Source organism: Lutjanus erythropterus, chromosome 9 (assembly GCF_056507025.1).
Source record: "Lutjanus erythropterus isolate fLutEry1 chromosome 9, fLutEry1.hap2, whole genome shotgun sequence".
Classification (NCBI taxonomy): Eukaryota; Metazoa; Chordata; class Actinopteri; order Lutjaniformes; family Lutjanidae; genus Lutjanus; species Lutjanus erythropterus.
This window is the reverse complement of record NC_139325.1, coordinates 25861565-25876922: the sequence shown is the minus strand read 5'-3', so window position 1 is coordinate 25876922 and position 15358 is coordinate 25861565. Positions and strand designations below refer to the sequence as shown.

General features: G+C 39.9%; 1 protein-coding gene across 2 annotated transcripts in view; it reads left to right on the top strand.

The window, feature by feature from the left end:
- galnt1 (UDP-N-acetyl-alpha-D-galactosamine:polypeptide N-acetylgalactosaminyltransferase 1) overlaps positions 1-15358 on the top strand; it is a 55230-nt gene that overhangs the window by 14022 nt on the left and 25850 nt on the right. Inside the window, exon 2 of one of the 2 annotated variants that reach the window (XM_084726901.1) lies at positions 7793-7905. The exons of the other annotated variant lie outside the window; for it this stretch is intronic. The gene's annotated coding sequence lies outside the window, so the exon portion shown is untranslated. The remainder of the gene's footprint in view (positions 1-7792; positions 7906-15358) is intronic. 2 annotated transcript variants of the gene reach the window in all.

The window sequence follows — 15358 nt, the reverse complement described above, 5'->3', positions numbered from 1 at the left end:
TTGAGTGGACTTGTTGTGGCCCGGTCACACTGATAGCAGTATCAACAGTTACTCCTGGCTGATGGACTGCAGAACAACAGGCTCATTGTTTTTTTTGAGTGTGTGTGCACACGTGGGCGTGTATGCTAAGCCATCAGAAATTGCATTTCTACAAGCCACAAATGTCAGACGCACTGTGCTCATGTATCTTGGGAATGTGTGTGTTTGTGTGTGTGTGTGTGTCATATGTGCTGCAGTGTAATCTGCCAGAGGCTTGGATGTGGGTCAGTGTGGCTGCAGCTCTGCAAGGAGAAACGGCAACAGGATACTGCCTCTGTGCTTACTGTAGGGGGACAAAACCTGGCTAAAAAAATGTTTCACAAAAAATGCCAATATGCACTTGAGACTTGACTTTTTTAATTTATGCATTTTTTGTCTGAAAAAACAATGTGCTGGCTGTTGTCATTCTAGACTTTTTCCTGTGTTCTTAGATTGACGACTTGTTTGAAATTTTCTAAGAACATGTGTGGACCAAGCCTTATTAGAGTAAGTTCCACAGAGTCATAGTGATAGAAGTGGAGATGAAAATCAGTGTGACTTCTTAATAAGGCTAGATTGGAAATTGAATGACCAGATTAGTCATGTCTTGGGCTGATACTGGATTTCACCTGCAGTCATTAAGCCAAAGTTATTGCTGAACATTTGGAACTCACAATGAAAGCTTATTGGAGGTTACGTAGTGTGAGTGTTTAGGGGCTATTGACCTCATGACGGAGTTGCTTAAATGAAATATTGATAGTGCCAGCTTGGGTAGAAAGTGTGTGTGTATGTGTATATTTAGAACTTTGGCCATTGATTGATTGTGTATTTTGCAGCAGCCAGTAGGCTATTGAGGGTCTATTTTTTTTAAATATGATCTCATAGATCAAACCACTTGGAGTGTGAGCCAGAAGTGTTAAATATCAGGATTAATGAGGACCAAGCCTGCAAACAGACAGTAGATTACATGATGCTGCTGACTGTCGACGACAGCAGCTGATAGAGGACGTTTTTATTTGTTGGTAAGTGGCCTTCAGTGGCACTGCTTGAACAGTGAGGTGAAAAATGTCATTCTCTCTCCTGTGAAAGTACCGATTCTGTAGATATTATACACTCTTGCAGTGACTCAGCACACTCTCTCAGCTTGCCAGTTTTGTTATATGGGGTCTCTAGGTGTCTGCTGCACATGTATTATATCATGCACCTCTGGGCCTACTGAAACTGTTAGATTAAAAGCACTAAAGTTTAGATCAATGGTGCAGTCATTTGACAGTCTATGGGAGGGGGCATTAAGTGGGTACATTTTATATCTTGAGAAACACTGAAGAGGGGATAGGTCAAATACTCAGGTCATTTGACAGCATGCAAACATTAAAAAATATACTCATCGTTTGTATAAAAATCCAAAATGAAAGCATAAGTAGACAAAGACACTGGCCATGACACAAGCGGTATTACTTTTTAATTTTCATTACATTTTTAAAGGACCTTGTTTTAGAAAATAAGTATGATTTTATATTTTCTTGTTGAAAAATAATAAAATGCATTTTCAGGATTTTAATTATCAGACATTGAATTTCTGTATCTGGATTTAAAGGGATCTAAAACATAATAATCATAATCATAATCATAATCATAATCACTCATAGATATGCATATTTTTGGGTCTGTACAGATATTCAGTAATATAAATGTGTGAAATATTAATTACTCTTTATTTTACTCTTAAATGTGTATTATTGATTAATTCACCAGTGCAGGCATATTTTTGCATTTTTCAATTGCTGATAGGATATTGCCAGTGTAGGGGAACCACAGGGAAGGTAGTAGTACTTAAGACAAAAATAAGATATTTTGTTTAGAAATGGTAATAGTTCAGTGTTTATTCAAAGATTAGACTAGTTATCATTTTAGATTTTGGATAACATTATATCTGGATATGGCATAAGTGTTGTAATATTTTTTCTGGTTTTAATGGCTGCTTCTCTAAACTTTCCAGACTGTTGTAGTTGTTCTTATTTGCTTTTACCAACTTACTCATTACATTACGGTTGATTATTCAGCAAATATTTAATTGTTTTAATATTTTGTGAAAGCACAAATAGTCATCCAAACAATGTTGTTAAATTAACAGTGTGTTATTATGGGGAAATGTGTATATTGAGATATTGTTTATCATGGAATAGCTTAAAATATCAAGATATTATTAATAAGTCAAATTGCCTAGCCCTTATTTCCAGTGTTCAAAGCAAACATGAATTCATTTTTCTTCCCACTTTTTAAAACTTTATATGCAAAACATGAAATAAAGTAGCTAATTAATTGTTAATACTTTTTCAAGGGGGGAAATGTTTAATGTATCTCCCAAATGGGCAATGTATGAATGTGAACTGAAAAATAATGGCTAGACTAAAAGTCTCCCATTTCCATCTTAATGTTATCTCAGTGTATGCAGCTAAAACCCAGCTTCTTTTGATCAGAAAATGTGTTAAACCCCCATTTTGCCACTACACAACAACAAGAGGAGATAGCCTGCTGCTTGAATTGCTAGGAAGTCTGTCCTGGATTGGGAATGTTGCCGGGAGCAGTTAAACACACAGCTGGGGGCATGTGCGCACTTACTGTAAGCTTTATCCTGTTAACACGGCTGCTGGCCAGAGCAGGGACAGCAGGAAGATATGGAACCAAGAAGAAATCACACAAGCCTCCAGATGTCACTGAGACACACTCACACAGACACAGATAAATGGGAAAGTTTTGGGCTAAATCTGTTCTGTGTAATCACTCAGGACACAGAGGAGGGAAGGTAGTCAGTGTGTGGCATGTGTATTGTCATCACTGTCATGTGGTCTCAACAGCCTGCTGCTCTGTTCTTGTGCTCTCTACTTTCTGTAAACAGGAAGCAAACCTCTCTTTCTCCCTGTGACTCTCCTTTCATCTGTTCTGTTCTGTCCGTCCCTCTGTCCCTCGTTTTTTCCTCTTCCTACCTTGCCTCCCTCTGTGAGTACATGCAGTATATCTAGAAAGTGACAGGCCCCCAGCTCCCAGAGCACGTCCTTATTATGGAAAGCAAAGCAGGCTGTTGTGAGAGCCATTTCATCCAGGATAAGTGTGACATAGTGGTGTGTCCAGGGAGGTCGAACCAGCTGCTTCTTACCTATTTTCTTCTTGCTCTATTCTTGGCATTCCTGTTTTTCCTCCCTGGGCTTCCCCTGGAAAGCTGTCAGAAATGGTGAGCTACAGCTACAGTTGCCTGTGATACTGTTGTTGTCATCTTTTGTTGCCTTTTCCTCTAGTCCCTATTTAGCGTGGATTTGGTGTTTATGCGTGCATGAGGTGCTGCAGGCCCCTCAAGGTTTTCCTTTCCCACACCACTGGAGACATGAGGCGTTTGACAGGGCAGGAGGTCGGCGGGAGAGCTGGAAGGAGGTGGAAGGGAGGCACAGTTGGCGCAGGATTGGCACAGCACTGCTTGTTGTCGCTAAGACCAAAGATGTCATCTTTGGACTCCCTCTGTTACAACATACGCTACAAACAGAGTCACATAACACATGTAGAAAGCCTGGCTGAGAATCAAACACACACACACACAGACAGATACAACATGCTCGTAGCAGGCTATCACACAGTTTTAAGAAAAGAGACCTTTCTTCCTGTCTCACCCTGACTCCCCTCTCTTCTCTGTGTCTTTCTCCAGCAGTCTTTAGAGAGAGTGAGCGGAACAGTTAGGTTTAATGCCTCGCCATGCCCAGTTGGTCACAGCGTGTTCACGCTGAGCTTGGGGAATTGTGAGGAACTGATTTGACTGTCTGTTAGCTTTAGCTCAGCCCACACTACTCTCTAAATTGTCCAGAGCAAAGGTCATTTCAAGGCTCCTCAACCTTGTTTGGCACGAGTTCTGTTTTGACGCTTTAGAGCCCTCACATTTTAGCATGCCAACTTGCAAGGTGTATGTGGGTGCAGACATACCGTAAACCACATGATGTGTGTTAAGTGATTTTTGCTCACTGAAAAGGAACTTGCATTTGCTGGCAGAGATTTCATCATCAGTCTACCCATGAGCTCCTCCTCACCTCTGAATTTTTTAGTCTGCATCAGTCACTGTTTTTTTGGATTTATGACAGGAATTACGTCGACCCAGACTGAATAGAAAGAGGCCCATGTGGAAGAAGAGACAGGCTTGGTGGATGAATAACAGGGAGTGTTCTGTAGGGACAGAGATGGAGGCAAGAGTAGGGTGGGATGATGAGGACCCAGCCTTTTGGCTGCCATGCTGCATTCTTTGCGTTGGTTCGCATCTGGTCACAGCTGGAACGAAGAAAAGTAAGGCGGTGTAAAAAAGAAAGATTGTAAGAGGCAGAGAAATGGGATGCACTGATCCACCTTTTTCATCTCAAATCCAATTCTGAGACCTAAACTCAGGGTACCTGCAAATGGTGTGTTTTCACGACACGCCATCAATCCAGAGGTGGGCTATGTAGGAAGTACTTTACCTAAATAACATAACCAAACCCACAACGGTTCTTTTTTATTGTTAAAATAGGGACATTTTAAATACTTACATTCATGACTGATCAGCATTTTGATCCAAAAGCTAGACTGACTCAAAATCCTAAAAATCTGGTTGATCTGGGCTTTCAAAATACACATGTCATTGATGAGCTGATAATGTACCTCTACCAATCATCCACACATCATCTGGTTGAAGGCTTCCAAACCTTTGTAACATTTGAGGTCTTCAGGTGTGTCATGGCTTTGTGAACAAAGTAGGTAGTTCACTATGTTTGGTCATTCAAAGACAAAGGAGGAGCCAGCTTGTACGGTTCGTGGTCACCTATTAACCTTAGTTTTGCAAAATGTTGTGCTCTTTTCTGCTTTCTCTGTATGTTTTAGCACCTTCCAAGTTTGCCTTAACTTGTCGGTGGTTTAGATATCCTGAAATTGGCTCGAATTGAATATTCACAGTCTAATTAATTCTTTACTTTACATCCCAGTGCTTCCAACATGGCTGTGCATCTGGGTAACTCACGAAACTGTGATGTAGATGTAAACACTTTCTACAGAATTCTGTACGAGTGGTCTCTTTTCTCAAATTTAAAATCAATATAACTCTGCTTCACTGCACAGAACTGTGTCTGAACTTTTAAGTGTATGCCATCCCCTTTATTGTGCATGTTTTAATTATATTCTACAAGACCGTTTATGAGATGTTGTAACCATAATGCATCAACATCAGTTACATTGTTATATCCTGATTTGAGAGCTTTGAACATCAAAATAAGCTCACTGCAGCAAATGAACAGAGCAGAGAACAATATTTAATGTGGGTCGCACACGTCGTCATGGTCAGGACCTGATCCACTTAATAAGGTCAGTATTTTCACCGATACCAATCTTCCAGATTGTATCAGGCCATTCCTAAAGAAAATGGGTGATTTGAAATTGAAGAGACAACTGTTATAGTATGAATGGTGAGCATTTCATAGGACAAATTCTCATGTTTTTATAAAAGCTTGAGAGATACTTGGCCATACAATAACACCAATCCTCTGCAGCAAAGTTAACACAGACAGCATATTTCTGTCTCTGCACTGTAGACGCTTGTGTCAGTGCAATGTTGGCACACATCATGTCATGTTGCCCTGGCACAGCTCACTGTTTGGACAGGTTTGTCTCTGCTCACTTGCTTTGCATTACACATCTGACTAAGTGTCCATCTGTTAGCCTAACCACTGAGCCATCACATATTGGTGTACAAGGTGTACTAGGTGTGTGCTTCTGTGTGTTGAAAGCCAGTGTATTTATGTGTTATGTGAATGTGATTGTGGGGCTTTCTTCTTCTGTGAGGTTTTATTGCAGTTGACAGTTTTCAGCAGTTGATAATTGCACTGGAAATAGGAGTATGAATTATAAAATATGGTTGAATCAACCTTAAATTTACATTTTTTTATTGAGCTTGTTATTGTATAATTATTTTAGGAACTATGCATGGACGGTATTTTTGAATTAACATTTTTTGAAAATATCTCAAGTACCCCCTGCAGTGCTCCAAAGTACTCTTAGGGGTACTTGTACCCCCATTTAAGAAACACTATAAAGACTGTGGTCATGGTTTGCATGTAATAAGAGAACGATTAATACCAAGGTGAAGCAAAAGCTGACTAGCTACGTATGTTGGAATACCTCCCTACTTTGCTGCACTGCTGGGGAAGAGCCCAGTAAAATGCACAGGCATGGAGTATCTCTCATTAAAATTGGAAAATTCTCATTGGGTTCATTAACATGACAATGAGTGCACTTTTGCAAAACCTTGTTGTACAATATTTGCTCCCTCATTCTCTGTCTGAGTGCATTTCATTTTCAAGTCCCTTTTGCTCTTTGCGGTTCCTCTCTTGGTCCTTTTTTATCCTCAACACATAGCACTCATGCAATGACTACAGCGTGAGACGGGCAGAAAGAGGAGAGAAAGAGGTTTGATCTGTAGACAGAGATGAGTTGCTATTTGCACTGCAGTGTTTTGTGGTTTTGTGTGTGGTTCTGTAGGTTTATTTTGTGATTGCCAGGGGAATCTGAAGAGTATTCATAGAAGCTCGTGCTTGTCCTGTTTCCAATTTGCAGATGGATGACACTCAACTCAAACTTTGTGGGGGTGTCTGTAAGATAAAGGGAGAGAAATAAGGGATATGAAGAGAGACTGTTTGTGAAATGTGTATATAAGACATAGACACGGAAAAAGCCAAAAAAGTGAGGAAGAGATGTGGAATGATGATGACTCACCCAGCAGGAGACACCTTTGGTGGCCAGGACCCTTCACATACTGAAGCATACCTGCACTGCAGTACAGCCTCCTCACACTCAGTATCGCAGGAGTGTGTGGGCTGGCACAAAGAGATTTATGGTATGCCTCTTTTTGTAATACAAACTCCTAATATACACACACATACACAGGCTGGCAATCTCAAGTCCCAGTGGACCAGAATGATGACTTGGCTTTAAAGTAGGCCAAGGACCAGATTGAAGGACACACAGAGACACAGAGACACACACACACACACACACACACACACACACACACACACACACACACACACACACACACACACCACGTACACATACACCCGCACTGAGTCGTATTCACTCTCATCTTCATTCTCTGCGGATTTTTCAAAAATAGCAGATTAATCCAGTGAAATGAGCAGTTCTGAGAATCCATCGGTTGTCCATCCCAATATCCATCTACCCCTTCATCCCTGTCTTCTCTCTAGCTCCCTTTTCATCCCACTCCAAGGCTGGCAGAGAGTCTTTGGTTGTTTGACCTTTTGGGTGGGTTTGGAAGGAAGGAGGATGGTGGATTTTTGACAAAGTACAAAGAGATACAGAGCTAGATTGATCATTTTTAAATGACTGACAAATGGAAACATGCCTGGTGACACTGTGTGACTCTGGCTTTGTGATCGTGCGAGAGAGATGAGTGTTGTTATTGTGTGTGCACAGCCAGGAAGTATGTTTGAGGCTGTCAAGTAACAGCTTCTTTCAGGTCTTCCTGTGGTTGCTTTGCGGGTTTGCATCCAAAAACAGTCACCATCCACATGCTGTAACTGAAATGTCAAAGAAATGAATGAAAGGAAGACAAAGCTCCTTTGGAGTATTTCCTGGCTAAAGACTCTCAGTTTCAAGATCACAGAAGTTTATGGAGTAACTGCTTCACATGCATGCTGCAGTTTTCACATCTGTAGCAATATTTTTAGCCTGTGTGTGTTTCTCTTTTGTTTAGGAGCATGTCTGAGTGACGAGCGAAGGAGGAAGTGGGATCTCTGTTGCTCCGCCCCCTCTGCTGGTGGAGCACCCTGCACATCTGACCAGAGACCCCTTAAGTCACTTGGACAGGTATGAGTATATGAATGATGGGGCTGTCTGAAATTGAGCATCAGGTTAGCTTAGCCTTCAGCCAAACTTCAGTTATTTCTTAACAAAATAAATACAGACAGGTTGAGCGAATTTTCTAGCCAACTGCTGTCAGCCCAGGTGGCAGTATGTAGGTGGGAGTTTTAGCTGTGAGTTGTGTGCAAATGGTGACTTCTCTACATATGTGTGTGCTACATATGCTTGCTACGTCCAGTAGAAAAACAAAACTAGAAGAATGCACTCAGTAGGATGCAGATCTCTGCCAGGTAACCAAAAAGAATATTAGGATGTAAGGCATTTGTAATCATTTTGATTACAAACGTAATGCATTGTAATTAATTTCATTTAATTTCATATTTTCTCTCAGTAAATGTAATGAATTACAGCTACATTTATTCTGTAATATAATTACATGTACTTAATTACATGTAAGTAGTCACTAGTCGTAACATGTAGTAGCTACTCTCCAACACTGCTATTATCCTGTTAGATATTTGTATGAATTCTCTTATCACCTTGTTAAATCCTGGTAAAACATGCTTCATCCAAACTCAACTGAAAAACTAGATAAAACTCACCGAACCTTCTTGGTTCACTGTTCCAACAATCACCAACTCTGTTTTACTTTAAATAAATCCTTAATTCACTGAGGTAGATGTGAAAATATTCCGGGTCTACGGGCTGTTTTCCTCCCACTTGTTCTCTGGCTCAGTGGCTATGTACTGCACCACTTTCTGTTTCCGAGACAGGCGATTAAATTAGCAAAATAAAATAACAAAAATCATCCACAATAAGCAACCAGCAATGGACTCAGCCAATAACTGATAGCAGATATATTTTTCCAGTTGCCCAAGCTTAACACAGAGAGGACAGTGAACTGAAAACACTATTAATATAAAACAGCAGATATTCCAGAAATGTATCATTCAAGAGTCAAACATAACCCAACTATCTTTGCTATACTTTTCCTGGCAACTTCATGCGAACAGCACTTGCTGCCACAGCACTCTACCGAACACTACCCTTATCTTCTTTTTATGTGTTGGAGCTTTTGGTATTGTCAATTTTGCAAAAATCTATTGTTTATGTATGTTTAAAACCATCTCTGAATTCTGCATGCTGTGGTTCATGTGTTGTTATGCAGGGATTTACTTCTTTCAGCAGAATCCTCCCGGCTGTTCAGATTCTTCACCACTTCTCCTCAAGAGCAGCCTTTTTGACTTAAGTGTTTTTCATTCTATCGTGGTGTTTAACCTATTGAAGCCATCGAGAATGTAATTAGAATTAGGGCTGCACAACATGGCAAAAATGCCATATTGCAGTTATTTGACTGAAATTGGGATATGCAATAAGATTAATGATTTTTGCATTTCGATTTTTATTTTAACTATTAAAATTGTAATTATGTGATATTTTTGGAGGCCTGTCGTTTGGAGAACAAAATTTATAGGTTACGGCATCTCTTCAGCACTGCAGTCATTGTATTATAACTTATAACAGCTATATAACTATAACAGCATTAGAACTTCATCATAATGCTGTTCTCTCACACATTTTTCCTTTTTCAAAAAATTGTGATTTGATTCTGGTTCTGCTCTTTGAATATTGCTCTTGGCCATATTGCGATTTTGATAATTTTGCGATTAATTGTGCAGCCCTAATTAGGATTTAGATGTTACCAAAGGTTAATTGCTTAGGAGATGGACTCAGTGTTGTGGTTGTTGTTAATAGTTTAGCTGCATTTTTACATTATTTAGGTGTGATATACAAACTAAACTGGTAGTTAGTGATTAACTGTCTCGCGTTGGGTCTCCAGTATCTTGAATCTGTTATCCCTTTTCCATACACATGAGCTGGTTTGACTCAGTTTAACTCGGCACATAAACCCAGCACAGCAGGGATTTACATTTACATTACAACAGTGCTACCTTCTTGGAAGGGGCTCTGTTAACTAAGGATGAGCTTAGGAGTCCAGTGACTGTAAAATGGTGGTTAAACGCTTCATTTCCTATAAATTCTTTACAATAAAAGTTTTCTGTTATTTTGTTATGTTGGGTTTGACACGATTCCTGAAAGCTGGCTGGCTGAAAGGGAGATTGAAACAGAAAAATAAGGCAAATACAAACAGCAATGCAGGGAAGAAAACTGTACTTCAGACCAGAGAAATTAAAAAAAATCAACAAAACAAAAAAAAAATAGAAAATTGAACACAGAGACATCTTTCTCTCTGCTTTCCTGCACATGCAAGTTCACTCTCGCAACACTCACCTTTTGAGGGTGAAAAAGGGGGATTGTTACGGGTTGGCTGCAGTTGGTGAGATGTCAGCAGCCCGCTTAGAGGAAAGTTGGGCTTGCTTTGATACCACTCTGGAAAAGCTTGGCACAGCTGGGCACATTGAAAGTGATACTGGAAATGCTAATCTGTGCGGCACATGTTGACTTGCCACGGCCAAAAATGACAATGCTAAAGCCCCATGAGGCTGCCTGTTTAAGGCTGACCCCTGTTCTCATTTTGCTAACCTGCTAGTTAAGAAATAAACTTGTTGAGATTTTAAGCTTACACCAACTTGTCCAGGTGCAAGACAGGCTTATATATTATCCAGTAGCTGCAGTTGACTGTGCTAGTCAGGCATTTTCTGTTACTTTTCCTTACTTGTCACAGTAGTTAGTGACATTGTGAGGGTCCTTGTTAAGACAGGGTTGAAACTGTATACAACAAGTACTGTAGTAAGGTCTTTGGATACTATTCAAGGACACCACACGTTCAAGAGAAACAGAGAGTCAGTGTAGTTCATTGGTCTGAGTACCACCAATGCCAAAACATGCTTGCGGATTCTTTAGTGTTGTTTACTTTGATCTATATTTATTGTGAGAGATTTGCATAATGGGTGGTGGGTTGTGGGTGACATACTGATAAATAAACTAATTGTTCTATTATGATTTATTATAATATAATGATGCAGATTAACAACAGTATAACGATACTTGGCTGATGAAAAAAGACATTTTTAATGCCAAGAGCTGTCAAAACCACATTTTCCTTTTCGCAATGATCATGTTTGATTATTGTTTCCCTGGATTGTCATGCTTAACTTTGACAATAACTAAACAGGATTTGTTTACTGTAAAGAATTTCAAAGTTGAATCAGCATTCAAGTTTGTGAAAGTTGATTTTCATATTGTTGATTTACATACAAATATATTGCATGCTTTGGAAAATAGGCCTGTTGGTCCATATTGTAATTAATACATGATTTGTTCTGCCAAAACATAAAAAAACATCATGTTCAGACTTTTAAGAGAAGGAAAACAAAATTTTTTTTCAGTGCAAAATAGCTGCCTCTCTCTGTTCTCCCCTCAAAGGCTTTACAGTATAAATACTTAATAATTCGGAAGAGAACATATATTTGCATAAAATAACATTATTTGTGATTTTACAGATACTGGGTTCAGATTCAGGCCACTGAACAGCATGATTACAATGGAACAAATTCCTGTCTAGAAAGTAAAAGCAAATTGTAATAATCTGTCACATTTTTCACATTTTTATGTTCAGAAAAAAGTCGAGGTAGACTGTTAAAGTGGTTTGTAGGCAGGGAAACCCTGCTGTGATGCTAGAGCCTCGTAAATCCTGGCTGGCTGGCATGAGCAGTAGTAGGAGCAGCACAACTGAGAGCAGCTGACATACAGCAGAAGCCAGACACACAAACCTGCTAGGTTAAACAGCTCAACTGTAAGTATTGTGATTTGATCAGGCTGTGTGTGTGTGTGTGTGTGTGTGTGAGTGTGTTAACATCAATTAACACATGGTTCTAGTGGTGTGTTAATTGTGTAAATAGTTGTATAATGCCTTTTCTTCAACTGTGTCAATTAGTGTCATCAAAGCCTGCACTCCGTACCTTTATATGTTCATGAGGTGAAAGTTTGTCTCTTAGAGAGTGAGAAATTAATATTAATGGAGAGAAATGTGGGATTATGAGTTGTTAAAAGAGCAGTAACATCACACTGGCGTCACATGGACCAAGAGGCATGGTGCTGTGGTTTGTGTGTTCTTATGTCTGATGTAAATGATTTACTTCTATACATGTTCTGTCTGTTGCTGGTACTGTATAGCCAAGCAGCTGCACTTGATCCAACTGTCAAGGGACACCCCCTGTGACAATAATGTGTATTGATTTTGGCAAAAAATGCACGAGTGATTGGAGATTGAAGTGTTTAATTCCACTTTGCGCCTGTGCCAAGCTTTGCATTGGTAATCAATTTTAGCTGGGACTTTTACACTACCATGGGCAGTTCTCTCTGTTCTCCTCTTTGCTTTTTTACTCTGAATTTATAAACTTTCTCTCTTTCTGGCAATTGCCAAACAGAGTACTAGTTCATTAACATCCAACCAATTGATTTTTGAAGCCTCTACCAATATCATTTTGTGTAAGGAAAAAAAAATCGACCAATATTCACTTTTTTATCCTATCCAATGCACTTTTGATAGGTATCTAGGCCTGCAACTAACGATTATTGTCAGAGTCTAATAATTTGTCATTTTGCATGCTGTTTGTTGTCTCATGTGTCAGCCCACACTGCTTCTCACATGTAGATGGGACAACTGAACCATACACTTGGTAAATGATTGGCTGTTGCACCTTGGCATATGATAGGCTGTTTATGAGCTAGGGAGGGAGCACATGTATAGTTTGTCTGTTAAATGATTGGCTGTTTGTATGTCACTCGTAGCACGCTCCATTATCAAGGGATATGATAGGCAGTTTATGAGGCAGGGCATATTCGTTTCATGCTTTCTTGCTTTGCAGCTAATGCATTTAAGTCAAACTATTGAAAGTTTTAGCAAAACACTTTCTTATTGCCCTTGATGACATGTGTATCGCTGGTACACATTGCTATCGTTTTATCACCCAGGCCTTCTGTGTAGTGACTTCCTTGTGTGGCTACTGATAGGCTGTCAGCAGAGAGTCAGGCACTGTGACAAACCTTGTCATTGCATGTATGAATATATAAATAGGAGTATACTCATACAGTCAACACAACACATTCTATGTAAATATTCACAGACACATATACACTGTATAGTGCCACTCACACTCTCTGTCCATGTCCTTGTATTGCTGTCCTTCCTTAATGGGACCAGTCTGTGTTCTGCAGTCAAGGTTATGACCTGGAAATGAAGTGACCCCAGCCTTTTTTGCCAGCAGCTGCTGTGTACCTCGGCTTCTCCATAGAGAGCAATACAGCCAGGGCTTCAGGCCACCTTGTTCTGTTTCACTTCCCTAATATTAGCCTGTGCCTTGTTCTGCTCCAGTTGAGAGACATTACAACTGTCCATAAAATCACCGTGACCATCAGCGTTGTCTTGGAAACTGTTGAGCTTATCAAGCCCACATGACCTGAGGACAACTCGCACACTTGAATAGCACCACATCATCTCTGGCTTCCTCAATGAAGATGCTTCAAACAGCAACATGCATTTTTACAGACTTGTTTATGATGGAGAAAGTGGTTAGAATAAAAGACATCTGGTTTCATAAAGAAGACACTAGGCTATATACAGAGCAAACAAATAAACTGTTAGTAGTTTAGACACACAAACTTAATACGTTGATTAGTAACACACAGTTCCTCCTCTTTCATTGGCACACCCTCATATAAATACTATCTCCCCTCCTCCCTCTTAGTTTTCTTTTACTCATATAAACATAAAATCCCCAGAAGGGGGAGGTGCTTCACTCCTAGTCATAAATTGTGAAGCGATTGCAGCTCTGGATCCTCTGGCTCCAGAGTTTTCCTAAATGGTGGTGAGAAACACTGGTTGTGCAATCTCTAAAGGGGGATTAAGACTGTGGAGAAGTGGAGAGGAGGGGATATGAAGAGAGACCCAGAGAAGGATGTGAAGGGGGAAATTGTGTTCTTGTCGGGAAGTAGTGATGGCAACCGCTCTTGAAAGGAGACGACATCACTAAGAGACGAACAGGAGGGGGGTGGGGGTGGCTGAGTGAGAAAGAGCAAGATGCCCAGGATGGAGATATAAAAGAAAGATGGAGGGAACGTGATATGTTAATGGATTAGGGAGAGAGCGCAGAGATGGAGGGATGGAGACTTGTGTGTCTGTTTAATGTCATAGGGAGCTAGGCTGTTTAAAAGAGACTTCAAAGAGCTGAGCGCCCAACATAAACCAAACTGACACACACTCACACACATGCAACACACACAGAGAAGCAGGGCCTGGGGCTGCCGTGAGCACAGAGGAGACCTAAGGTGTCCTCTGCCATGCCTGATTAGAAATACAGTGAGTGGAGCGGCAAGGCTGAAAGACAGCAACGGGAAATTGTGTTTGCATGCCATGCATTTAGTCGATGTACATGCATATAAATCTTCTCTGCTGCTGCTTGGAGCACTGCTGTCGTCTTCTTCTACATTCACTGTGATCAAATAGCATTCAGGGAAACCAGTTGACATCTCTCTGACAGCCTTTTGACGCAAGCAAAAATATATGTGTGTATTTCTGTGACGGAGCACTTCCATGTCGGCATCAGTCTCCGCCTGAGTGCTCTGTTATGTGTTTGGCAGATGTGCCAAGCTCTGCCTGTGCGCCAGGAAAAGAGAAAGACGGAGCTATATCCAAGTTTCTGCTGTGATTTCAGCTTGTTGTGTCATGTTACTGCGTAGAGGTCAAGCGAGGCCAGTACAATCCAGCAGTGGTCAGAGAAACAGAGAGGAGAGAGATCGTGGAGCAGACTTAATTTCAGGCTTCCCACTGCTCCTGGAATTTTAAGAATTTTGAGAGGAGTGAGCCGATCAGTGAGACAAGCAATTTGATGAACTCTCTGAAGATATCCGGGAGGATATGGGAATTTTCCTAACAGTTACTTTAAGGGCTGCAGCTTAAGATTATTTTCATCAATCTGTTGATCATTTTCTCAATTAATCAATTTGTTTTTTAGTCTATAAAAGATCTGCAATGATTATTCAAGTGATCGATTAAAAAACAATTATTAAATTAATCACCAACTATTCTGATAGTCGATTAATCGGTTTGCGTAATTTTTGAAATGCGAAAAAGTCATTGTTCTCTGATTTCAGCTTCTTATATGTGAATATTTTCTGTTTTCTGTACTTCTTTATGACAGTAAAATGAATATCTTTGAGTTCTGGACAAAACAAGACATTTGACAAAACAGATTAATCAACAGTTACAATAATCATTAGTTGCGGCCCTATCCATAACTCAAAAATATTCATTTTACTGTCATAGAGGACTAAAGAAACCAGAAAATATTTACATTTGAAAAGCTGAAATCACAGAATTGGGACATTTTTCTTAAAAAAAAAAAAAAAATACTCAAAACATTGAATTGATCATTATAATAGTTTGCAATTAGTTCATTTGACTAATCATTGCAGCTCTAGTTAGTTTAGAGAAATA